Below are 26,891 nucleotides of genomic sequence, written 5' to 3' on the forward strand. Positions count from 1 at the left end.
GGCTAGCCTGGCAGTTAAACAGTTGTTAAGACAAAATGTTAAATTTTGATGGCTTTTGGGATTGAATGACAAGCCAAGGCTAGAAAAAATGGCATGCAAACTAATCAGGAAGGCATTAAAATGATAAAAAAAATCCAAATATGGACACCTAAAAATAACTGGGAAAGTTGATCTGAGGTTGGATGACGGAAAATGTTCTTAATGTACTTTTCTGTCTGGGTAAAGAGATCACTATGCAGAACATTGGAAATGTCACGTGGTCACTGATAGCTATGCACAATAAGATACAGCAAGAACAGATGAATAAAAAAATAAATTAAATAACTAGTCAGTTTGTTAGAAGAATTGAAAGGAGACACAGAGGAGCCTGAATTTACTTTCTAGCAAAAAAGTCTACAGTTTCTTATGTCCAGTCCCTCAGTTCAAGGAAATAGCAAATAAAAGCATTGCCAAACAGATATAGCTCCTTGGTAAAGATGTTATCAATAGTGTGACTATAAAACTATCTGATGAGATCTCTGAAAACATCATGTTGGTACCTGGTAGAAGTCAGGTAAAAGGACTTACAAGGAAATTCCAGAAGTGATTCCATGCCTCGGGCTCTGGTTCAAGCCCTGGCACCACATGAGAATGCCAATGGTGGCACCAGGGGAGTTTCATGGATAGTGAGGCAACCTCTCTAAAAAACTGAGTGAGAAATTTGGGGGTCCAGTGGTGATTATCCTGATTGAGTACCATGCTTAAAGACCTGGGTTCAAGTCCCCATCCCCACCTATAAAGGGGAAATTTTACAAATGCTGAAGCAGTGCTCCAGGTCGCTCTCTCTCTCTCTCTCTCTCTCTCTCCCTCTCCATATCCTCCCTCCCTCATAATTTCTTTGTCTATATAAAAATTTAAAAAGTTAAACATTTTAAAAAGAAAAAAATGGCCATAAGAATCAATAAATTCATCATGCAGACATTGAATCCCAGTGATAACTCTGGTGTCAAATAACATAATACGATGGGATGGAATGTGGTGGGATGGGATGGAGTGGGGTGGGATGGGATGGGATGGAATGGAATGGAATGGAATGGAGTAGAATAAAATATAATAGGATAGGATAGCGTAGGGTAGGGTAGGGTAGAGTAGAGTAGAGTAGAGTAGAGTAGAGTAGAGTAGAGTAGAGTAGAATAGGTTCTGAGAATACTGTGAGAACCAGGTTGAGTGTGCTGTCTCTTCCACCTTCCCATGGAATTAGTCTCCCCCAAAGAGCTCAGTGTGAGTGTATGGATATGGCTCTACTTTGTCCTACTGGAGCTTGTCTTTTTTAAATATTTATTTATTCCCTTTTTGTTGCCTTATGTTTTTTTATTGTTGTAGTTATTGTTGTTATTGATATTGTCATTGCATAGGACAGAGAAAAATGGAGAGAGGAGGGGAAGACAGAAAGGTGGAGAGAAAGATAGACACCAACAGACTTGCTTCACCACTTGTGAAGAGACTCCCCTGCAGGTGTGGAGCCGGGGGCTCAAACCAGGATCCTTATGCCAGTCCATTAACACTTTCCGCCATTTGTGCTTAACCTGCTGAGCTACTGCCCGACTCCACTAGGCACTCAATTTTTATAAGCAGCAAAATGGCTGATAAAGTTTCTCATTTCTTAAACGGTGATCTAACAACCTATTCGGAATATGTTCATTGTCAATGAGAAAGAAAGAATATCAGATGCACTCAGCGACAGACTTGAGAATCAATCTTGGTGCCTCTCACAGTGATCAGAACCAAGTTCCAATCAAGGATCAATCTTTGTCCCCCTCATCATCCTTCTGCGATCATAAAATTGGTAGAGACCAGTGACTTCTTCATGTTGTGTTGGTATGCTTTTAGTTCTGCTTCTGGGATCCCTTCTATTACATTGCTTGAGCTTGTGGTTTATTTACATGGTCATTCTGTTACATTGGTTTGGTCTCACTCTCCCTGCCTCCGGGAGATTTTAGTTTAGTCCTTGCTAGTTCCACGCTTCTTGCTCCTCCCCTCCCCCTATCCTAGGTACTTCCTGGGTTTCTGACACTGCTGCCAGAGGAGAAGGATGCAGGACAGATTTGGGATGTGATTAGACTAGATTAGTTTTTTGAATCATTAGCTCATGAATAAAGAAATACTGCTTCTCCGCTCAGCCATGTGTCCCTGATCGTCTGTCTTCCGCTGCAAAGCTAGCCCAGCATACAGGCGCACTGAATTTTGACTGACAATGTTGGATGAGTTTTTTGGCAGTTATAGTGCCCTTGTCTCACCATCGTATAGTGGGTGTGTGAACCATAGATCAGTTTTTTGAGAAGGGTGCATATGTTTAGCATGTGCAAGGGATGAGCACCTTTGGGAGCAGAGGGTGAACTGTGTTGGGTTTACTTCACTGATATCTATCATCAAAGGACTCTCTTATCTATACCCTACAGTGTAACTTGGCATTTCTTTTCATTAAAGGGTAGAGTTTATATCCCAGTATCTTGTATGCTGGACTTAAATGTGTCCTACTGAATGTGGCAGAAGTGATGGTATGCCAGTTTATCAAGAGGTCTGGCACACATCTACTCTCCCTCTTTGGACTTTACCATGCCATGAAAACATGGCTGAACTAGCCCAATGTAGCTAGTATGAGGAGGATAAAACGTGATGGGATGGGAAGCCTGGTTGCCCCATCAAACCCCCAAACATTGTGAGAATCCAGTAAAGATCAACAGGACATCCTAATTACCCATAGCTGACTTCAGATGCATAACTGAGGCCAAATGAGAAAAGAACATCGATTAAACAAATCTTAGATTCATGATAATAACAGGTTATTGTTTGAAGCCACTGAATTCAGAGCTGACTTGCTTTACCACTGTAGGTAATGAAATCCCTGCCAACAAAGTAGTATGGAAGAAAGGAACTGTGTATCTATTCAAGAGTAACCATTAAATTAACAGTAAACTCAACATGGGGGGGTAGCATCACAGCCAGTAGAAAACACAAGTCACTATGGGTCCCACCTGTGAAGGTGATGCTTCAAGAGTGTTTAGAAATGTGCTTCCAGTGGAGGGGATAGGATGCGGAACTCTGGTGGTGGGAACTGTGTGGAATTGTACCCCTCTTATTCTATAGTCTTGTTGATCAATATTAAATCAATTAAAAAATGGGGAAAAAGAACAATGCTGTGTCTCTCTTCCTCCTCCCCCTCCTCCTCCTCCTCCTCCTCCTTCTTCTTCTCTGTCTCTCTCTTAGAAAAAAGAGGGAGAGGTAAAAAAAAATACAGATGAGGAAATGGCCACCAGGAGCAGTGGCTTCAGGCAGTAAAACTGGTGGTGGTATGGGAGGTGGCACAGTGGATAAGGCATTGGACTCTCAAGCATGTGGTCCTGAGTTCAATCTCCAGCAGCACATGTACCAGAGTGATGTCTGATTCTTTTTCTGTCTCCTATCATTTCTCATGAATCAATAAATAAAATTTTTAAAAAATAAAAAAAGACTGGTGGCAAATTAATTAAATAAAGAATAAAAATAAAGCTGCCTTCAACAAAAACAAATCGTAAATAGCACCAGTTCACACAAGAATAAAACATGAACAGTATCTTTTAGACAGCTGCCTGGAATTCTGCTACTTATGCTCCATGCCTGCAAATTCCCAGAAAGGGGATGAAGAGTTTCTGTTTTTTGTTTGTTTGCTGTTTTCTTTGCTTATAAATGGGCACTAAAGAATTTCAGTGGAGATAATTTGGTACTATACATTGTGTGCCCAAAGAAACACAAGTTACTAAAGAAAAAGTGAAACTTGCCAAGCTGGGGGTGGGGTGGAGAGTCATACTGTAATCTGAACACATTCTATGGCTCCATAATACATAGCATGGTAAAAACAAACAAACAAACCATAGTGTGTTCTAATAAAGTTGTTAGAAACTGAGAAAAAATTGCCATGGAGATGGCACAGAAATAATTTTCCACTTAAGTTTTCACTTAAGACTTCAAACTGGCAATCAGATTGAATTTTAACAGTGGGCTCCCCACCTATAAAGAGGCTGTTTCAGGGGTCAGGCAGTAGCGCAGTGGGTTAAGCGCACATGGCACAAAGCTCAAGGACCAGCATAAGGATCCCAGTTGGAACCCCCGGCTCCCCCCCTGCGGGGGGGGGGGTGTCGATTCACAGGCAGTGAAGCAGGTCTGCAGGTGTCTATTTTTCTCTCCCGCTGTTTTCCCCTCCTCTCTCCATTTCTCTCTGTCCTATCCAACAATAAACGACATCAACAACAACAATAATAACCACAAGGCTACAACAAGGGCAAAAAAAGGGGGAAAATTGAAAAAAATAAAGAGGCTGCTTCACAAGCAGTGAAGCAGGTCTGCAGGTGTCTCTCTATCTCTCTCCCTCTCTCTCTCTCTCCCCCTCCTTTCTCAATTTCTCTCTGTCCTATCCAGTAAAATGGAAAAAAATGGCCACCAGGAGCAGTGGATTCATAGTGCTGGCACTGAGCACCACCAATAACCCTAGAGGCACATAATAGTAATTAATAATACTAACATGTGTTATTTGTTATTTCTTGGTCCTAAGTTAACTTGTGGGGATTTGATTTTGTCCTGCTGTTGTGGATGCACTAAACCTCTGAGGAATGTACATTGGGCAGATGTGAACATTGTTATCTGAGAACAAAATGGAATAATGGTACACAATGAATCCACTGCTCCCAGTGGCTATTCCTTATTAGTGATTTAATACTGATTTACAAAATTATAAGGTAACGGGTATAATTCCACACCGTTCCCACCACCAGAGTTCTGGATCCTTATTCCCTCCATTGGAAAGTGCAGTGGTTCTCCCAAGGTCACAGATATGGTTGGCTGGTATTTCTATAATTGTCTATCTATGTTTTTATATATTTGCCTACTTTTTTCCTATGGTCCTGGCTTTTTTTCTAAGTAACACCAATTACTTTTGAGCATCCTTCATTTGTTATTTGTTTGTTTGTTTGTTTGTTTGTTTCCCTCATCTCTCTCCAGGTCCTGATGAAATTGGAGTTCAGAGCCCTCTGGTCATATTCCACCAACATTTCACCCTCTCTAGGAGTATGGATCAAAATTCTTTATGAGGTGCAGAAGGATTGCTTCTCTGCTGAACATGGGAGTAGGCAGGTGATCCATACCCCCACCCTCTTTCTTTTTCTTTTTCTTTTTTTTTAATTTTTAAATTATCTTTATTTATTGGATAGAGACAGCCAGAAATCGAGAGAATGGGGAGAGATAGGGAGGAGAGACAGAAAGATACCCGCAGCCTTGCTTTACCACTTGCAAGGATTTCCCCTTGCAAGAGGTGGCCAGGAGACTTGAACCCAGGTCCTTGCATGTTGTGACATGTACACTCAACCAGGTGAGAGACCACCAGCCCGCCCCCCAGCCTCTTTCTATCTTTTCTTAGTGGAGTAGAGCTCTTGAGATGAGCTTCTGGGACTCATTATTGAGATCATCTGCCCAGAGAGTTCAGGATGATATCATAGTTTATTTATTTTTTTGGGGGGGTGTCTTTTTTCCTTCTTCCTTTTTAAAAAGAAAATTATTAGTGTGTTTGGGGTGGTGTTGGTGGTTAATGGTTTATAGTATAGTCTTTCTTTTATCTCCCCTTGATTAGGAGATACAACAGAATCCCAGTGTCCCTTCATGATATCCATTTCCCACCTTCCCCAAAGTCCTTTGCTTTGGTGCAATACTCCACATTCTGTCCAAGTGTTACCTTATGTTTTCCTTTTCTGATCTTTATTGTTAAGTTCCACCTATAGGTGATACTGTTTGGTATTGGTCTTTCTCTTTCTGGCTTGTTTCATTCAACATGATGCCCTTGAGTTCTGACCAGATATTGCAAAGGAGACGGCCTCATCATTTTTAACAGCTACATAGTACTCCCTTGTGTATATATTTTGTTGGCTCGTTTTTTCTTTAACCTCTATGATGACATAAGACCTACCTTTTAAATGTGGCTATACAATGCATCAGGAAGTTTAGAAGTGTCAGAACTCTATTCTGTGCAGTTATTTACTGTTCTCAGGGACCAGAGAGAGCCTAAGGGAAGTCTGGTGACCAGAGTGTGATGAAGGTCTTCTTAATGGGAAACTATTAGGGCAGAAGATTAATTTATCTTTTAAGACTGGTATCATGACTGTGGTTGGTTAGATACATGGGCGGGGGGAGGGGGGAGGAGAGTAAAAAAAGTGAAAGTAAAGAACAAGTGACAGTTATGAAGGAGTGAGGAAACCAGTCGGATTGGAGTAGATGGTCCAGTGGCAAATAGGAATGGTGTTGTATGGGAGTTCACAAAGGAACTGGTGGTTATGTATAGGCATTTGGATTTAATCAGCAACTGAGTGAGGGGAAGCAAATAATGTTTTAAGGAAACAATCTGGTAGCAGTGACAGAATGGACAGAAGTTGTAAGGAATTGAGGGGGTGGCTGAAAGATGTAAAATCTAGAGAATAACACTAAGTAAGGGGAGACTGGAGACAATTAAAAGAATATCTGTTTGTTTTTTTCTACTACAAAAGTGTGATATGCTTTTATCCATACAACTTTTAAAGTTAGCATAAAGTATCAGCACAAAATATGTAAATAATGTTATATATATATATATATATATATATATATATATATATATATATATATATATATCACAGAACAACCACTATTAGAATAGAAGTGATATTTTAAGCTCCTAAACTACTATAGCAAATAGGATAAAGGAGAGCATATACTTTGAAAAATCTACCAAGAACAGAACAAAATAATAATTAACACAAGAAAAAGATAAGATGTCTTATTATTTACAGCTGTCACCATTAGTTGCCTAGGAATTCAAGACTAACAGGTAGAAAACAAAACTAGGAAGAGAGTTCAATGTGTTCGCTGGATACGGCAAGATGAATGTAAAACTATATCATGAAAAACTCAATTGTTGACATGACTCAAGAGGTCCTAGGCACTTTCAGAAACTCTTCTCAAAAAAAGTTGTTGAGTTCATACTAAAATACATCTGGAAAAAGAAAAGTTACAAGGATAACCAGGTAGTTATTGAAAAAAATTAAAAAGATAAAGAATCATATCCCAAAAAATTATTATATTGGAGGAATAAAGCAGTGAGACATTAGCTCAATGATAAAAGTTTACACAAAAAGGAAACCTGGGAAGCATATACATATGGCTGGTGATAGGAAAGAAAACTTGACATCAGTGAAGAATGTAATTGGACACAGCAAGTAAGGTACACAGAACACTAGCTATTGCGCTGGGGAGATAGCACGATAGTTATGCTAAAGACTTTCCTGCCTGAGTTTTTAAGGTCCCAGGTTCAATTCCCAGCACCACCATAAGCCAGAGCTAAACAATGCTCTGGAAAAGAAAACAGGAAGAAAGAAAAAGAAAAACTGCCTATATCTTCTGAAAAAAACAAACAAAAAACTATATTAGATAATTAATTTCTAGTATATGACTACACATATTTAACGTGTATTAAGGGATAGAAATACATAAAATTCTAGAAGAAAATATAGAAGGTTGTCATGATTTTTTGCTTCCCCTCTTTAAGTGGGGACCAGGGACTTGAACCCAGGTCCTTGCACATGGTAATGTTTGCACTCTACACAGTGCACCACCACCTGGCTCCCATTTTTATGTATGTATGTATGTATGTATGTATGTATGTATGTATGTATGTATGTATGTATTTTACCAGACTACTATGTAGCTCTGGTTTATGGTTCTGTGGGGGATTGAACCTGGGACTTTGGAACCTCAGGAGTGAGAGTCTCTTTGCATAACCATTATGCTATCTACCTACCGTCCAATTTATTTATTTAGTCTTTTTATTTGTTTATTATTGGATAGAGATAGCAATTGAGAGGGGAGGGGAGATAGAGAGGAAAAGACAGACACCCACAGCCCTGTTTCACCACTTATGAAGCTTCCCCCTGCAGTTGGGGACCAGGGGCTTGAACCTGGCTTCTTCCACATTGTAATGTGTGTGCTTAACCAGGAGTGCCACCACCTGGCCTCTCCCATTTTTATAATCTTTAGATATAGAGGCCTAGATATGAGACAAAACCAATAAATCAGAGAAGAAAGATTAAAATGTTTGCCTACTTACATAATTAAATCTTCATATCAAATATCACCACAGTAATTTTTATTTAATTTAATTATTTTTATTTATAAAAAGGAAACATTGACAAAACCATAGGATAAGAGGTGTACAACTCCACACAGTTCCCACCACCAGAACTCCTATCCCATCCCTTCCCCTGATAGCTTTCCTATTCTTTAACCCTCTGGGAGTATGGACCCAAGGTCATTGTGGGATGCAGAAGGTAGAAGGTCTGGCTTCTGTAATTGCTTCCATGTTGAAAATGGGTGTTGACTGGTTGGTCCATACTCCCAGTATGCCTCTCTCTTTCCCTAGTGGGGTGGGGTGGGGTTCTGGGGAAGCAGAGATCCAGGACACATTGGTAGGGTTGTCTGTCCAGGGAAGTCTAGTTGGCATCATGCTAGTATCTGGAACCTGGTGGCTGAAAAGAGAGTTAACACACAAAGCCAAACAAATTGTTGATTAATCATGAACTTAAAGGCTGGAATAGTGCAGGTGAAGAGTTGGAGTGTACTCCATTTTGTAGATAGCTAGTAGGCATAATTTAGTTATATTCCAAAGGGCCTGTGACTATACTAGTTTTTTTTCTCCCTGACCCTAAAATTTGATATGCAAGTGGATCCAAGTTATTGTCTGGGGAGATGATGTCATGGCTGGAAAAGGAACAGAAAGCTGGATCAGGGTAGAGAGTAGCTCCCTAATATGGGAAAGGTGTATATATATTGTTGACTGTAAACCCCATCAATTTGATGTGATCTGGGGCCCATATTCAGCTGAGGAGCCAATGTGACCCCTGCATCCCTGTAGATCTGAGCTCACATTCTGTGATCATCAGTAGGAATGTTTAAAAGGACCAGTTACAGACATTTTTGAAACATAGGCAATAGGAGGATACCAGATCTAGTATTCAGAGAGCTTCGACAAAAAAAAAAAAAAAAAAAAAAAATCAACACAAAAATAGCCACAGGACATGAACAAGGAATTTCCAACAGAGTAATAAGAAGCAAATGTTCCTGCTTTATATCTTTGCGCCTTTCAACCACCAAGTTGCAGATGTTACTATGATCCTATTCTGACTTCCCTGGGCAAATGACCTCAACAAGTGATCTCACCTCTCTAGAGCCCTACCCCATTAGGGAAACACAGAAACAGGCTGGAGGCATAGATTGACCTGCCAACATCCATGTCCAGTAGAGAAGCAATTACAGAAGCCAGACCTTCCACCTTCTGTACCCCATAAAGATCTTTGGTCCATACTCCCAAAGGAATAAAGAATAGGGAACTTTCCAATGGAGGGGATGGGTCAGGGAACTCTGGTTGTGGGAACTGTATGAAATTATACACAGCCCATTATATTGAAATCTTATTAGTCATTATTAAATTACTAATAAAAATTATTTTTAAAAAATAAGCAAGTGCTCTGTTTTGCATTTCAACTCAAGCTTTTTGGTTTAGCAATTAGAAATGTAGCCTATAAAATCCCTCTAAAAATGCAATTTCACATTGCACACCTTCTAACAAAGTTTCAGAACCTAGATATAGACCAAGGCCCATGAGATAAAGCACATGTGCAGATGCAACCATAAGTCGGGGGTGAAATATATACCTTAAAGTAAAAAATATTTAAAAGAACATTGTAATGGTGTGATCTGTAAGACTGGAAATCTGTTGACAATCTATTGGTTTATCAGGTGGACAGAGTTGAATGAATTATATAATGTATCTACAGGGTAATTCTTCTAGCTGGCCCAGCAGTGAGTCTATTGGATAGGATAAGGGGAAGGGAGAAAGTTGTAGAGTAATGTGTGCAGGAAGATTTCATTTTGTAAAACATACAAGAATGCATGCACAGTGGTCTGGGAGGTGGCACAGTGGATAAAGCATTGGATTCTCAACCTTGAGGTCCTGAGTTTGATCCCCGGCAGCACATGTACCAGAGTGATGTCTGGTTCTTTGCCTCTTCCTATCTTTCTCATGAATAAATAAACTCTAAAAAAAAAAAAGAAGAAGAAGAAGAAGAATGCATGCACATAGAAGCATACTCAGAAAACAGAAAGCAAATACCTACTCATGGTTATCTTTGGGGAGTGGGACTGGGGGTAAGTTATTTTCACCGGATGCTTTACAGTCTATTGCATCTTTTACTTCTTAATGAAGTTTTTCTAAATTTTATGATAAATAAAGTTCAGCCTATAACATGTAGATTACAAACACGAGAAACATTAAAGAGGCTCTCTGAAATCTCGTGACTCAAGCAGTTATTAGCACGGTGACACATTCCTTTTCAGTCCCCATGATGCATTGTTGCAACACATTTTAGATCTCACTGAGTGTAATCTGGTGTTTGTTCTTTGATTTAAATGGCATTACATTTCCCATGCAGAACGTTTAACTAATAACAAACAAGAGAATTAAAAGCAAATGAATTCCCACCACACAGACATCTACTGAAGGAAATATCGGGCAACTTGAGCAGACACTCCCTGTAATATCGGAAATATCTAAGAAATACCTAAGAAATATCTGAACAAGGTTGCATAGGAACATAGACAGGATTGCCACAGTGGGTGAGACAATTGGTGACCTACACAACTTGCACAGTGTTTGTGCTCAGAACAGCAGTTTTTATGACACGAAGTTGTCAGAAAGAATCAAATAAAATGCTCACCAATAGCAGACAGCATAGATAAGCTACATATCCAAAGTTCTACACTTTATAGTTGTTGATGAAGAAATACATTAATTTATTAGTAATAGGAAACATAGGTAAAATGGCAGTGATTCCATTTTGTAAGAGAAAATAAGCCTCCCTATGTAAGGATGGAAGAACATATATATATACACCAAAAAACTTACAGCAGTTATATCTGAATGTTGACTACCTGAGATTGATTTTTTTTCACTTGGCTTACTTGAATTTTGGAATGTTTTCTACAGTAAAACTTAACTATATGTACAATTAAAAGATTAATAAATACTTTTATACACAATTAGAAAGCAATTCTCCTGATTGTAAAATCTCTTCACCCTATTAAGATCTCTGGAAGAACACAAGTAGAACACTGAAAAATAAAATAAAATTCCATGTGATCCTACCTACCTAGAGATAATCAGTTCACAATCTTTAATGTGTTTAATTTTAGTCATCTATCTCTGATTATATGTATTTGAAATAATTGCAATCACACACTGTATAATCTTATATACTGATTTTCACTTAGCATTATATAATTTGAACACATTATAAATATTTTAATAGAAAGTATTCCATCACACAGAAATAACATATTAATTTTAATTACATCCTTAAAATGAGAAACTTAGACTTGTCTGATTTTCACTACAGTAAATAATCAGGTGAAGAATAACTTTGTACATAATTTGTACATCTTTTAGATAATTTCCTTGAGTATATTTCTTGAAGCAAAAACATTATGTCAAATATTATCAACATTTTATATTTGATAATTTGTGAAAAATCTTGCTGCTGCATTTTTGTCATCACCAGGGCTTCATAGCTTTGGCCTGACTTTTTAAAATATCAAGAGATAGTAAGAGACAGAGAGACAGATACAAGATAACTGAAGTTTCCCTGAATGTGGTGGGGACCTTGTTGGAACCTTTGTCAGGCATACGACAAAACAGGAGTATTATCCAGGTGAGCTATTAACTGAGGGGGGCTTACTGTATATATATATATATATATATATATATATATATATATATAATTTATTTCCTTTTTGTTGTCCTTGTTTTATTGTTGTAGTTATTATTGTTGTTGTTGTTATTGTTCTTGTTGTTGGATAGGACAGAGAGAAATGGAAAGAGGAGAGGAAGATTAAGAGGAGAAGAGAAAGACAACTGCAGACCTGCTTCACCACTTGTGAAACGACTCCCCTGTAGGTGGGGAGGCAGGGGCTCAAACCTGGATCCTTACTCTGGTCCTTGTGCTTTGCGCCATGTGCGCTTAACCCGCTGCGCTACCACCAGACTCCCCTTACTGTATATTTTAAGTCAGCATTGAAGACTAGAAAAATAGTTAAAATATATGAACCCCATGGCAATTTTTAGTATTTACTCTTTAAACCATTGATTAGGTAAAGCTGATTTTAAAACATGTCTTCTGTGAATCATAAAGTTGTTGTGATAAACATAAGAGCAAATATTCTTCAGTCACTATGAATGCTACTTTCTTTCCTTGACTTTCCAGCCTTTTCCAGATTCCTACACTCATTGCTCTTTCATGACCTTCTCACAAAGGATAAATGCTCAATTAGTTAAATGCTGTCCATTCCCCTCCCTCCCCTTAGACAATATGAATCTCCACTGAAATATGCCTGGCACACCATTAGCACTCAATAAAGATTTTCTGAATGAATTAATAAATGAATTAATGAAGGGATGTTTTAAAAATTAAATGATTAAATATTTTGAAGGTATTCCTATTTCAGTCTTTTAAAAAATCCTTGCCTAGCCATATATTTTTTAAATTTTTATATTTATTTATTTATTTATTTATTCCCTTTTGTTGTCCTTGTTGCTTTATTGTTATAGTTATTATTGATGTCATTGTTGTTGGATAGGACAGAGAGAAATGGAGAGAGGAGGGGAAGACAGAGAGGGGGAGTGAAGACAGACACCTGCAGACCTGCTTCACCGCCTGTGAAGCGACTCCCCTGCAGGTGGGGAGCCAGGGGCTCAAACCAGGATCCTTCCTCCGGTCCTTGTGCTTTGCGCCACCTGCGCTTAACCCGCTGCGCTACTGCCTGACTCCCCAGCCATAATTTTAATTGTCTTTATATTGCTTGTAGTTGCAGCAAGAGGCTGCAAGCTCTTGGTAGGAGCTCAGACTTGAACCAACTAATTAGTTCTCTAGGTCAGCAGGGTGGAAGTTAAATAATCATAGTTACCATTAATCAGACTTAAATTCATGGCCTGGAATCCAGGAAGTTGATGCTATTTGAAGAAACAGGTGAACCCTGGAGGTTACAGATTAATGGTAAGTGGTCTTGATAGTGAGGCACAAGTTGGAGAATGGACAGTGATAAGCACTTAAGAGTAAATAAGAGGGAAATCCCAAGCGCCAAATTCAGAGTGTGTAACTGTAAATATGATTCAGGGGACAGGGTGATATGATAGCACACCTGCACATGTTACCATGTGCAAGTACCAGAGTTCAAGTCCAGGTTCCCCACCTGCAAGGGGGAAATTTCATGAATAATAAAGCAAACATTGCAGGGGTTTCTCTGTCTCTCTCCATCTCTCTACCCCCTCCCCTCGCAATTTTCCTCTGTTCTATCAAATAAAAAAAAAAAAAGGCCGACAGAAGTGGTGGTTTCCTTGAGCACCAATAAAAATTTCAATTAGCACTATTAAAAATTATATATAATTAGCACCTATATATAAAATATGTATAAAATATAAATATGTATAATATATAAAATTAGCACCAATACAAATATATATATTTCTAAAGCAAAGCATACCTGAACTCAGTACTAACTTGTGGTAAACTGATAAAGAGTATCAGAAAGTGTTTCTGCCTACTTCTATATGCATGAGCAAGAGAATGATAATAGCCAAGAATGAGATTTGTGAACTCAAATATGTTCTGATAGTGACAATATTTAGAAAATCTTATAATATTTTCTACAGAAAATGGAAACAAACAAACTTTGAATCCTATAATTCCCAGCTTTATTTTTCAGCTGCAGATGTTATAGCAATTAGGATCACGGATTCTGGAAACAGCCTAGCTGGGTTCAAGTTCACTACTGTAATTAACCAGTTGTGTCCTTTGGAAATTTGACTTCACCTCAGTGTGCCAGTTTTCTCATCTGTAAATAGGGATAAAGATAGCACCTATCTCAATAAGTTCTTGTGAAAGTAAAATGAGTCTATGCATCTAAGGATATTAAAGTAGTGCCTGGACATAGCAAATGCTATATTCTCATTATAATTTTGTTTGTTATTATTATTTAGTTATTATAGTAAGACCAAACAAAATTGATACTATAAAAATGGATAAATAGTGTGTGTATTAATTTTACCTGAATAATAGTCTCTAAATGAAATTTTTCTCATTAAGGTAAAAATTTAACTTGAACCTGTAAAGAGTAGACTGTAAAAACATTATAAAGCACAGAAATGTAGAAACTTTATCATAGAAATTCCATCTGTGTAATTATTATACAGAAATATCTTATGTACATTATTTTTAAAAGTTGCAAAGAATAAATGCACATTTCCTAGCAGTAAAAAACACTATTAAATCTATAGTATAGTTGATGCATAAGATATGACCTATAAGAAGGAATATTCTGCTAATTTCTCTTGAAGGTAATTTTGTTAAAAGGAGAAATATCTGACTTGAAAGACCTAACTTTGGAAACATATGAGCATGGGAAAATTCAGACATGGGAAAATTAATTTTGAATAAAAAAGGCTGTAGAATTACTGGAAGATCTGGACTATGGGACATGATAGAATACCTGATTTATCGTAGACACTGGAAGACCTGAATTTTAGAAGACTGGCACACTGAGCCTGTTGTTGGAAGACTGAGTAGCTCTTGGAAGAACATGAAGATCTGGAAGATGTATTGATGCTGGAAGACATTGGAGATACTGGAAGACAAGCAGTCGCTGGAAGCCCTGGAGACACTGGAAGACCTGGAGGTGTAGGAAGACATGGATTTTTCTGGAAGTAGTGGATTTTCTGGAAGACAGATTTTTCGGGAAGTAGTAGATTTTCTGGAAGCAGTGGATTTTCAGGAAGACATAGATTATTCTGGAAGAAATTGATTTCCAGAAAGACAGATCTTGTGGAAGCAGTGGATTTTCTGGAAGACATTGATTTTCTGGAAGCTGTCGATTTTCTGGAAGACAAGTTTTTCTGGAAGACGTGGATTTTCTGGAAGCTATGGACTTTATGGGAGACATGAATTTTCTGGAGGACATAGATAGGTAGGAAGACCTGGAGGTCATTGGAAGACATGGATGTCTTAGAAGGCATGGATTTTTCTGGAAGACATGGATTTTCAGGAACACCTAAATTGTCTGGAAGACCTGGATTGCCTGGAAGACATAGATTTTCTGGAAGAACTGGATTTAGTGGAAGACACATTTTTTTCTGGAAGACGTGGCTTTTAGGAAGACCAGGATTTTGTGGAAGACATCTGTTTTCTTCTGGAAGATGTGGATTGATGGGAAGACACTTATCAGCTGGAAGACCTGGATTTTTCCGGAAGGTGTGGGTTGACTGGAAGATCTGGATTTGGTGGAAGACGGAGATTTTTCTGGAAGATGAGGACAAAGTGGAAGACCTGGATTTCTTTCAGGAAGACATGGGTTGACTGGAAGACCATAGTTTTCCTGGAAGACATAAATTGCCTGGAAGACTTGTATTTGGTGGAAGACAGACATTTCTGGAAGATGTTCATTGATTGGAAGACCTTGAACTCATTGGAAGACACAGCTTGTCTGGAAGACATGAGTTTTCCTGGAAGAGCTCTCATTTCTGGAAGACTTACTAGTTGGAAGACCTTGATCATGTTGGAAGACTTGGTATTCCTGGAGGAACTGGAGTTGTTGGAAGACTTCCACACCGGAGCCATTGGAAACCCTGGACATTGGAGACATTGGAAGCACAGGATGTTGAAGAAATTTCAAGCCTTGGGTTTTGGAGACATTTGGTTATTCCAGACATATGGAGACTTTGGAACTCCTAAAATTTAGCATTCATGGGAATTGGATGTCATGGATGCCAGTAACACTGAATATTAAAGAGATATTTATAGCCCTATAACTTGTTAACCCCAAACACTGAAATATACGGTCAACATAAGACCTTGAGGCCAGAAATCCTCAGTACTAGAAGATATTAAAATGCCTGAGTATTCAAAGGACATAAGAGGGTATATTATTGTTATGTGGAAAACTGGGAAATGTTATGCATATACAAACTATTGTATTTACCGCCAACTGTAAAACATTAATTCCCCAATAAAGAAATGTATAAAAGCCTGAATATTGATTCATGTTAAAAGAGGGATAAAGAATAGGAAAGTTTTCAAGGGAGAGCATGGGATATGGAGTTCTGATGGTGGGAAATGTGTGGTATTGTACTCCTCTTATCCTATGTTCTTGTCAGTATTTCCATTTTATGAATAAAAATAAAAAATACATAGGATTTAAAAGGTGTGCTTTTAGTGATGCTGGAAGTCAAAACATTGGCAGCCCTGGACATCAAAAGACAAACCTAATAAGACACAATTATGCTAGGAGACTTCATCATTCAGGCATCAGATACGTGGGAACACCTGAATATTGGAATACCAGGTTCTTAGAGATATTGGAAGACATAGGCATTCAAGGAATTGGTGATTATAAGGCAGTATAAACTCAGGATTTAGAATACCTTAAAAACCTTAGGAACTAAATCGTGTATGTGTTAGAAGATGCTGGACAGATGGACTTAGACACAGTGAAATGCACGGCCTCTCTAATGTCTCTGTGTTGAATATATTGGAGGTTTGGAAACAGAAGAATCTGAAGTTAGAATGCTGGACTCTAAAGAACAAGACCTGGAACTTGAAGACTGTTGGAGCTATTGAAAATCTAGGCTTTAGCAATTTTGTTATTGGAAAGATTATAAAAATTACAGGCCAGATACTGGAAGATCTGGATATTATAGCATCTAGAATATCTAACAACTGAAGATGTTAGAAGCTATGGAACTCAGAAGACCTAATGTTAGAGACAAAAAAAAATTGAAAGTCTTAATCTTTTCATATTTGGGAATGTCTATGGGAAAGATACTGACAACACTGAAAGAGTTTCACATTAGAATATGGTTTTACTGGGACCAGGTTGTGGCGCACTTGGTTGAGTGTACATGTTACAGTGCACAAGGACCCAGGTTCAAGCCCCTGGTCCCCACCTGCAGGGGGAAAGTTTCACAAGTAGTAAAACAGTGCTGCAGGTGTCTCTCTGTCTTTCACCCTCTCTATCTCCCCCTTCCTCTCAATTTCTGGCTATCTCTATTCAATAAATAAATAAAGATACTAAAAAAAAAAGAGAAAAAATCTGGCTTTACATTAAAAGACATATCATAATGCTAATCTAAGTCTTCGTGGCTATGGCATTTTTTTTCCACTAAGAATAGAAACACAGGAAAAGGCATTTCAGAAAGCTGACAAAATGAAAGTATGGAAATTTAAGTAAAAACGTTAGTTTGAGTTGGAACCTTATCTTTGTAGTCTCAGTGATCTGATCTGACCAATAGGTTGACAGGATGGGAATAAGGAATCACCGAAGAGTGACAACTCTTGACAACAAATTGAGGTCATGGAAACACAACGGTATTCCAGACCACTATTCATATACAAGAAAATGGAGAAAGCAATTTGAAGTTTAATGGTAGATGAACATGGAATAATAGTCAAATGATACTGGCAAGAACCTAGCAATGGAGTTTAAAGCTCTAATCAACTGCTCAAGGGTTCAAGCAAAATTTGTAGTCAGAGTCAAAATGAACCCAATAAACAGTGCTAAGTTCAGTAAGAATTTCTTAAATAATAGACTGGAATCTTGTGAATAAATTTAGAGGGGGTGGGTGGTAGCTCACTGGGTTAAGCACACATAGTTAAAACTGCAAGGACCAGTGCAAGGATCCCAGTTCGAGGCCCCACTTCCTACCTGCAGGGGGATCACTTCATGAGAGGTGAAGCAGGTCTGTAGGTGTCTATCTTTCTCTTCCCCTCTCTATCTTCTCCTTCCCTCTCCATTTCTGTCTGTCCTATCCAGTAAAATGAGAAAAAAAAGAAGAAGAAGAAAAAAGGCCACCAGGAACAGTGGATTCATAGTACTGGCACTGAGCCCCATCGAAAACCCTGGGGGCAAAAAAAAAAAAAAGAAAAGAAAAGATACTTGCCCTTTTAGTTATTTATTCATGGTCAAACACCAGTTATCAAGAGAGAGATTGAGAACCCCTAAGAACCAGGTAAATGAGAAGTCGGTAGCTAAGTGGTCACTCTAAGTGCCATGATCTCATTGTGACACTCTTTATATTATTGCCAATTAATCAAGAACCAACTCTAGCAGTTTGTAATGATGCAGGAGATCAGGAAAGAAACTATAGCTTGGAGGTTTCTTCTCCTTCACCCTGACTTGGATAATAAGTTTATTGTCTGATCTTACCCACAAGAGCTTGCATGATAAACATAAATCAAGACTACTTTGTAGCTAGATCATTACTATGTAGAGCACTCGCAGGCAAAAGGTAAGGGAAACTAAGAATAATTTAAAAATTGCCCATGATTTAAAAGTTGAACAGTGGGACATATAGGGCATGGGAAGTCACTGGGGATTTTTTTTTAATAAGAAAATAACCATAGTCAAACTGTATGTGAGGAAAGTTGACGAAGAAACAAGGTGCTGAATGCCAAAGACTTCTAGTTGTATGTATACTACAAGATCAGATGCTCCAAGTTAAGACGTTGAAATGACTGGGATGTGCGTTAATCAGGCCACTATGGCTATCTAGGTTAAGTGGTAGTGATGCCTGAATTAAGATGGAGTCAGTTCTGTTGCTCAGCTGATGGCCTTAATGTTAATATGAATACTCAGCATTTGGATTATAATTATTTTAAGTGTCTTGAATGTTATAACAGAATTCATGAAATACAAAAGAAGTTCAGAAGCTAGCTATGATAAATACTCCTCTCCAAAGTAAGATCACTTCAACAGGCAGCTGAGCTGGTAACTTAGAAGTTGAAGCAAAGTATTGATAGTTGAAGCAGAATATGGATACGTTTACCTCTAGCCTTTATAACACTGAGTGAGCCCTTATCTTCAAAAATGTAACCAAGAGGGACAGATTTTCTTTTAAAGTAACAGGAATGTGACCACATGAGAAAAAGTGTAATTACTACATAAAAATACCTTGTAATAACAACCACATTAAAATATACAATATTAAATCACTGCAGACAAAGGAACAACATAGGGGCAAATAAATTACAATTTCAGGTATTATTCATAAAGAAAAAAACTAAAACTCAATTTTAGTCTTTTTCTCTGTTTAAAGTCATCATGCACACCTTATTTTGAGGATAATTAAAACGTGAAAATTTTGCGAATGATTGTATTGTTTAGTCATGTTATAATAACAATTTTTGAGCATTTACTATGTGCCAGGCCCTGCATGTGGCATTTCATATATTCTCATTGAAATTGTAGAATTTAGGTTATTCTGACCTTGTTTTACAGATTAGAAAACCAAGTCTGAGATGGTTAAGAAGAATGTCCATAGTTACATACCCTGTAAGTGGCAGGAGCAGGATTGAAAGCAGACCAGCCTGATTCCAAAGCCCAGGATCCCTGCTGACTTCTCACACCTTAACTAGGTCAAAGATTATCCTTCATCACTCACTCAAAAAAGGGGGTAACCAGCCCAAGACAGACAAGCCAATGACAAAGCTCACTCTAATGTAGACATCCTTTTCACTATAGCCTTGTTTTATTACCACCAGGTTGATCGCTGGGGCTTGGTGCCAGCACTAGAAATCCACCACTCCTGGTGGCCTTTTCTTTTCTTTTCTTTTCTTTTCTTTTCTTTTCTTTTCTTTTCTTTTCTTTCTTTTCTTTTCTTTTCTTTTCTTTTCCTTTCTCTCTCTCTTTCTCTTTCTTTCTTCCTTTATTTCTTTCTTTCTCTCTTTTTTTTCTCCTCACACTATTGATGAATCAAGAGTCAACTCCAGGTGTCTGCAAGGATGGGTTAATTACATCTTTGGCTTTAGGTAGCAAGTCAGGAAAGGAGAAGTGCAGTGTTTCACACAAAATGGGCTCATGTTTAATTCCTCAATATTGTGTTATTCATGCTAGTGAAATATCTTATTTATCCTTTCATTTCATAGCTATTGGATTTTGCAGTTGTAAACATATATACTCATATATGCACATGATGCTGATTTGTTTCTTGTTTTTTTTTTTCCCTCATTGGGGCTTCACATCTTCAGGTAAATTTTTACACACAGAAAGAAAAAGACAGACAGACAGTGAAAGAGAAATAGGGAGGGAGAGAGAAATGAAGGGAGGGGGAGAAGGAGAGAGAGAGATCACATTACCAAAGCTTCCCCCAGTGTGGTAGGGCCTGGACTCAAATCTGGTTGGCGCACATGGCAAAGTAGGTGCCCTCTCATATGAACTGTCTTGGTGACCTAATTTCTGTTCTCTTAAACAGTAGTACACACAAAGACATTAAAAGGTGGCATTGTGTTAAGTTCAGTGATTTGTCTTTCACATCACAAATGTGGTTCACACATTCTACTATATTATAGGACTTCTCAGTAGCTACCCTGTAAAATAAATAAATAGATAAGCAAGTAAATAAATAATCCCAAAATATTTTATCCCTTTTGTTGAAATCACACATTAGTCTTGATTAGAGTTTAAAAAAAAATCAAGATCAAGAATGTAGGGGCAGGGAGGTAGATGACTCAGTAGAGTGCACGCTTAACAATTTGTGAGGACCAGGGCCAGAGACTTTGGATACCATATGAGAACACTTTCACGGACAAGGTTCATAAATGTTGGGAAATACTATGATGTCTCTCCTTTTCCTGTCTCTGTTCATCTCTGTTTCTTACTCTCTACTTAAAAAAAAAGATAAGAATGTGAAAACGAATTGTCCACCCAAATAGAGTAGAGATCCTGAAACCCTCATCATAAGAGAATTTGTAATAGAGGAATTGGTAAGCTTGTCTAGGAAGGTGGGACAAGGGAGGGAAGAATATAAAGAACCTAGACAATTGGTGCATTCACTGAAATCAAACACAGAGTGAATCTAGATAGAATTTACTAATTTCACATAAGTAGTAGTAATGATTAGGCAATGAATTTCTAATCTCTGATCTCAAGGTGAGGCAGTCAGGCTTCAATGATGTTGTCTGAAGAGAGCTCAAGTCTTCTGCTGCAATCACAGGTTGTACAGATGATGATAGATGCCACATGCAGCTGACTGTATGTCATCTTGGCCCCTGCTATTCATGAGATAAGCTTCAATGGCATAATGTGGTGTTCCAACCTCTTCTCTCCTGTTGAAGCAAACAGCAGAAAAAAAAATTACTAATCTGTCTCTGGACATTTCTCATTATTGTTTCATAGGGTCATAGGTCACCATTTAAGCCTTGCCTGTATGTCGACGGATATTCAGCAGAAGAATCTCTATGCTCTGAATCAGGGCATTCTAATATGCATTGTGGGTATTTCAGTATTCTGAGAGTACTGCACATTAACCCATGCTGATCTACCCTATCAACAGTTGCAATTACATTTCTGAAATATTTCTAGCTACCTTCTGTGGGTGTGAATCTAGCACCCCCAAGCGCATGGGTTGAAGGAGTGAGGTGGTGTTGGGAGGAATGGAGTTGACTTGAACATGAGGATCAACACCCAGAATGGCACTTTTGTCAGCAGGGGCTGTGTCCAAGACTAGAAACACTTTGAACTCCAGATTTCTTTGGTATAAATACTGTTTAACCTCGGGAATAAAACAGTTCAGAAACCAGTCCAGGAAGAGTGTCTCGGTGATCCACATCTTATGGTTACCCCTCATATAGACAGATAAGTGTTTCTGGCATCTTCTTTTAAGAGGGCAAGGATTTCTCAACCTGTGAAGCAACATGGGCCTCATCATAAAGTCACCAGAAGCATTAGAACAAAGCAGAACTCTGAGCTTGTCTTTTCCAGGCTTGAAGCTTCTAGCCTTCTTCTCATCTCTTGCAATGGAAGTGCAAGCAGGCATCAGCTTCCAGAACAGAATTGTCTCATCAGCGTTGAAGACCTGCTGAGGCAGGTAGCCATTCTCTTCAATCACTCTCTTGAGTTGTTCAGGATGCTTTACAGCAGCCTCATGGTCTGCTTCCTCAACCTTCTTATTTTTATACAAACCGTATCGTTTCTTAAACCTATCCAGCCATCCATTGCTTGCAATGAATGACACAACTTTGGATCCTGATTGAATATTAAGCTTATAGTTTTGGGTGCCCTACTGCCAGATCACATACACAGAAAGATGCCTATTCAGACTCTTCTGTTTAAGAAGCCACACATGTAGATCTCTTTCCATCTTTTCTATGTTCGCATCTCGGCTTATAAAAGATTTTTTCAATGATTCAGGTGTGCCCCTAGAAGCACTGCCCCTAATGGCTTGCTCATTTTTCTTTATTGTACGAATTGTGAATTCATTAACCCCCCCAAAAAATGCCCTACAGAGCTCTTGCTCTGCCCCTTATCCAGCATTTCCAGGACTCTCATCTTGTCAGCTAGAGACATCACTTTTCTTGCCCTCTTCACTCTTTTTGCGTTTTTATTATCCATCATCTGGTCCTACTGCTCTGATGCCATTCTTACCCACACTTACACAAGTATTTAATTATTGAAAACTGTATCACTGAGCACCACACAATACAGATTTGTGGTATATGAGAGCAAAGGGCAAGATGCCCAAGACAAATTTAAAAGGCAGCTTTTGTGTGACTACACAGGTGCAGTCTGCAGAAGGGACAATAGGCAGAAGAATAAGGGCAGAAACAAGCCACCCAAAGATGACCTTGTCACACAAGATAACAAGACAACATGGTAGTGGCTTGAATTGACAGTCCCAAAACTCTCAAAGGCACAGGTTAGACCAACTCAAATTCTGTCATGTGGAAGAATGACTTGCAGTTTGAAGAGATCACGGAACTCAGGCATCAAGAAGGTGTTGAGAAGCCGAAATTCAACATCTAGGAGAAAGCAGACACACAAATACACACAAAATAGAAGAATCATAGGAAATGAAGTCAGGAACAAAGGCAATGTACTAGTAAAAGGAAAAGATATTCAACATAATAAAAGTGCATGCCAAATTGCCCATACCAATGCTAAAACATACTATATGCTCCCTAAAAGTAGATGGAGGTCTTTGTCCTCCATACGCTCTCCTAGAGGAAATACTGTCATATTGTCAATCTTTATCATTTGTACCAAGCAGAAGGTAAGTAACAAGGTGTCATATATATATTTAATTCCCATTGCTTCCATCATCTGTCTATATGGAAAATCATTTCTCTATTTTAAAACTATCTGTTCACATCAGTTGCTCACAATTTAATTATCACCGAATCTGTAAGCACTCTTACCTTGTTAAGGCATTCTTATTTTTAATTCAATAGTGAAAATACTTTCTTCCAGCCTGTCATTCATTTTTTAATTCTTTTTGCTTTGCCTTTTGGAAAAAAAAGTTTCAAATGCTTAAGTAGTCAACTGCTTTAATATTGAAAAAAATAGAAAGTATGAGATATATACTCATTTAATTTTCTTTTATCATGATTCTAGTCTTGTGCTATTGTTTGAAGCTAGCATGAAAAGGATGGACTATCCAATACATGATGAAATAAGTAACTGTCCATCTCTAAGTGTCTGAAGCCCTCTTAATAGTATTTCTCCCCTGGACTAGAGTACCAGGCTTTTGGGTACTGTTTCAAAATGAAACAATTACTTATCCTACAGTTTCCCAGCTTAAATTCTGTTCTGCTACAATTCTATATTCTCCTTACTCTCTTGATTTCTGGTTGTCTCTATCAAATAAATAAAGATAATTTTTTAAAAAGAACTAACTTTGGGTAGGGAAAATGATTACTAAAGGTTTACATAGAACACCAGGTATAATGTCACCAAACTTTCACATAATATAATATACATCTACATATAAAATCAACACTGGGTCAATTTCCTCCTCTATTCTCTGACCTAGCTAAGGACAAGTCACTTCCATAAAATACTGGGGCCCAGGAAATGTGAAGTTTCTGCAGGTTGGGGGTATGGATCAACCGGCCAGCACATGTGTCCAGTAGAGAAGCAATTACAGATGCCAGAACTCCCATCTTCTGCACCCAAAAAAGAATCTTGCTCTATACTCTCAGTGGGGGATAAATGATAGTGGGGAAAAGTGACCAGAGGGGTCGGAACCTCAATTCCATCAGGACCCAAAGAGAAAAGAGGGAAAAAGGAAGGATATTCAGAAGTAGTAATAGGTATATGCGTGAATTAGAAAGGAAGAGAAGGCAGGACCATAGAAAGACTGGGTGAATATATACAAATATAGGCAGATAGTTGTAGAAATAATAGTTGACCCATATCTACAACCTTGGGAGAACTGCTGTAGCTTACAATGGAGGGAATAGGAATACAGAACTCTGGTGGTGAGAATGGTGTGGAATTATACCCCTGTCAATTAATATTTAGTCGCTAAAATTTTTTAAAAGAGTACAGTTTCTGAAATAATCTTTCTATGTTGCCTTTGAGCTCTGCAAGCTGTACAGAGATATGAAACTGCTAGGACACTGATAAACAATAGTGTCATCAAGTCTAACTCTTCCCCAAGTATTTTTTCCAGAATATGGCTTTCTATAGGGGCTGAGAGTATAACATGCCTGGAAGAATAAGTTTCTTGAGACTAAGGCTTATGCTCAGTTATTAAAGCCTGGGAGACTTGGTGTTGTGTACTCCTGGTTGTAGCTGATACTATTCATGTGCCCCCAAAAGTAAGGGGGGAGGTTTGGGATCTTTCTCAGTTGTCACTTCACACAAAGAAATTATTTTTGTCATCTTCAGGGTTTCACTGTTCCAGGGTGTCTTTTACATATCAAACAGGGAGAGACAGAGAGAGGGAAAGACACCTTAGCATTGAATCATCTTCTGATGAGGTGAGGGCTGTGCTCAAACAGGTTAGGCAGATGGCAGCATAGGCAAGCTATCCAGGTACACTATTTTGCCAGTCAGCTTTTCTTATGAAAAGACATATGGTACTAAGGTTTACTTTTGCACAAGTTGTGCAGAGCTATCACTTCCCCTTTCAAAAATACACACACACACACACACACACACACACACACACACACACACACACACTAGCAAATTCACAATTTAAAGAGCATCAGAGTAATTTAACATTTCAAAGTACCCAGTAGGAGGGCTTCTGTGGGAAATCTTTGTTATTGTTGTTTGTAATTTAATTAATGAGAAGGAAGAATATAGGATGATCTCCCTCATAGACGGAAGTTGAAAAATAAGAAGAGAAGGGAAAACACAAAGCAGAACTTGGACTGAACTTGGTGTATTGCAGCAAAGTAAAAGACTCTGGGGGTAAGGAGGAGGGTTTAGGTCCTGGAAGACAAAGGAGGACCTAGTGGGATTTAAATTGTTATGGGGAAAACTGAAAAATGTTACACATGTACAAACTATTGTATTTTATTTTACTGTTGACTGAAAACCATTAGTTCACCAAGAAAAAATTAAGAAAAAAAAGTAATAAATGTCCTACTGTTGAGGGCAGCACAGGAAATGGGAGTGATGACAGGTGTGGCTTGAAAAGGTGAAGGCAGGGCTTGGGTCTTATAAGCTAGACCTGTGGGCATGGCCTGTCTGCCTAGGTGAGCCTCCCATCAAGATGTGAGTAGAGGGGGCTCCTCTCTTTCTCTTTCTCTTTCTCTCTTTCTCTTTCTCTTTCTCCTCCTTGTCCTTCTCCTCCTACTCCTTCCCCTTCTCCTCCTACTCCTTCCGCTTCCACTTCCCCTCCCCCTCCGCCTCCTATTCCTTCCCCTTCTCCTCCTTCTCTTCCTCTTCCTCTGTCTCTATCTCTTCCTCTTTCGCTCTCTCTTGGTCTAACAAGTGAATGTCCTCAATTTTCTTGAATAAAGTTTAAATTTCTTGGAAATCATGTTCTCTCCTCAATTCTTTAATGAGCTTATGTGTTACAAACTTTTAAATGTTGGGGAAACAAACTCGACCGGTAAATTACCCCCAATACACTACCACCATGGAATTAATAACATAACAAAGATGTCCTACTTTTGAGACAAAAGATCAACTACAGAGCATTTCAAAAGTTAACCCTCACGGTTAAAAGAAAAAAAAAATTCTGATATGCAGGTGGACCCAGGTTATTGTCTAGGGAGATGATGTCATAGCTGGAAAATGGGCTAGAAAGCTGGATCAGGAGTCTGGCGGTAGCACAGCAGGTTAAGTGCACGTGGTGCGAAATGCAAGGACCAGCGTAAGGATCCCGGTTCTAGCCCCCGGCTCCTCACCTGCAGGGGAGTCGCTTCACAAGCTGTGAAGCAGTTCTGCACGTGTCTATCTTTCTCTCTCACTCTCTGTCTTCCTCTCCCCTCTCCATTTCTCTCTGTCCTATCCAACAATGACAACAATAACAACAACAATAATAGCTACAACAATGGAACAACAAGGGCAACAAAATGGAATAAATAAATATATATATATATATATATATATATATATATATATATATATATATTTTTTTTTTTTAAAAAGCTGGATCAGGGAAGTGAGTAGCTCCCAAATAAGGGAAAGGTGTATAGATATTGTTGACTGTAAACCCCATCAATTTGATTTGGTCTGGGGCCCATATTCAGCTTAGGAGCCTATGTAATCTCTGTATCTCCATAGGTCTGAACTTGCATTCTGTGGTTCCGCCAGCATAGCAGATGCCAGGCTCAAACAAAAACTAATCAAGTCATGGGCCTTTTGGAATATACCTAAAGTAGACCCACTAGCTATTTCCAAAACTGAGACCCCAAACCTTCATCTGCTATATTCAAGCCTTTAAGTTCATGATTAGTCAATAATTTGTATGGCTTTATATGGTAACTCTTTTCAGCCACCAGGTTCCAGATGCTACTGTGATGCCA

At 38.5% G+C, this 26,891-nt stretch overlaps 1 pseudogene; it reads left to right on the forward strand.

Moving 5' to 3' along the window:
* LOC132535917 (uncharacterized) overlaps positions 1-15,491 on the forward strand; it is a 76,710-nt pseudogene extending 61,219 nt beyond the window's left edge.
* The last annotated feature ends 11,400 nt before the right edge of the window (positions 15,492-26,891 follow it).

Source organism: Erinaceus europaeus, chromosome X, assembly GCF_950295315.1.
Source record: "Erinaceus europaeus chromosome X, mEriEur2.1, whole genome shotgun sequence".
In the NCBI taxonomy this organism is placed as follows: domain Eukaryota; kingdom Metazoa; phylum Chordata; class Mammalia; order Eulipotyphla; family Erinaceidae; genus Erinaceus; species Erinaceus europaeus.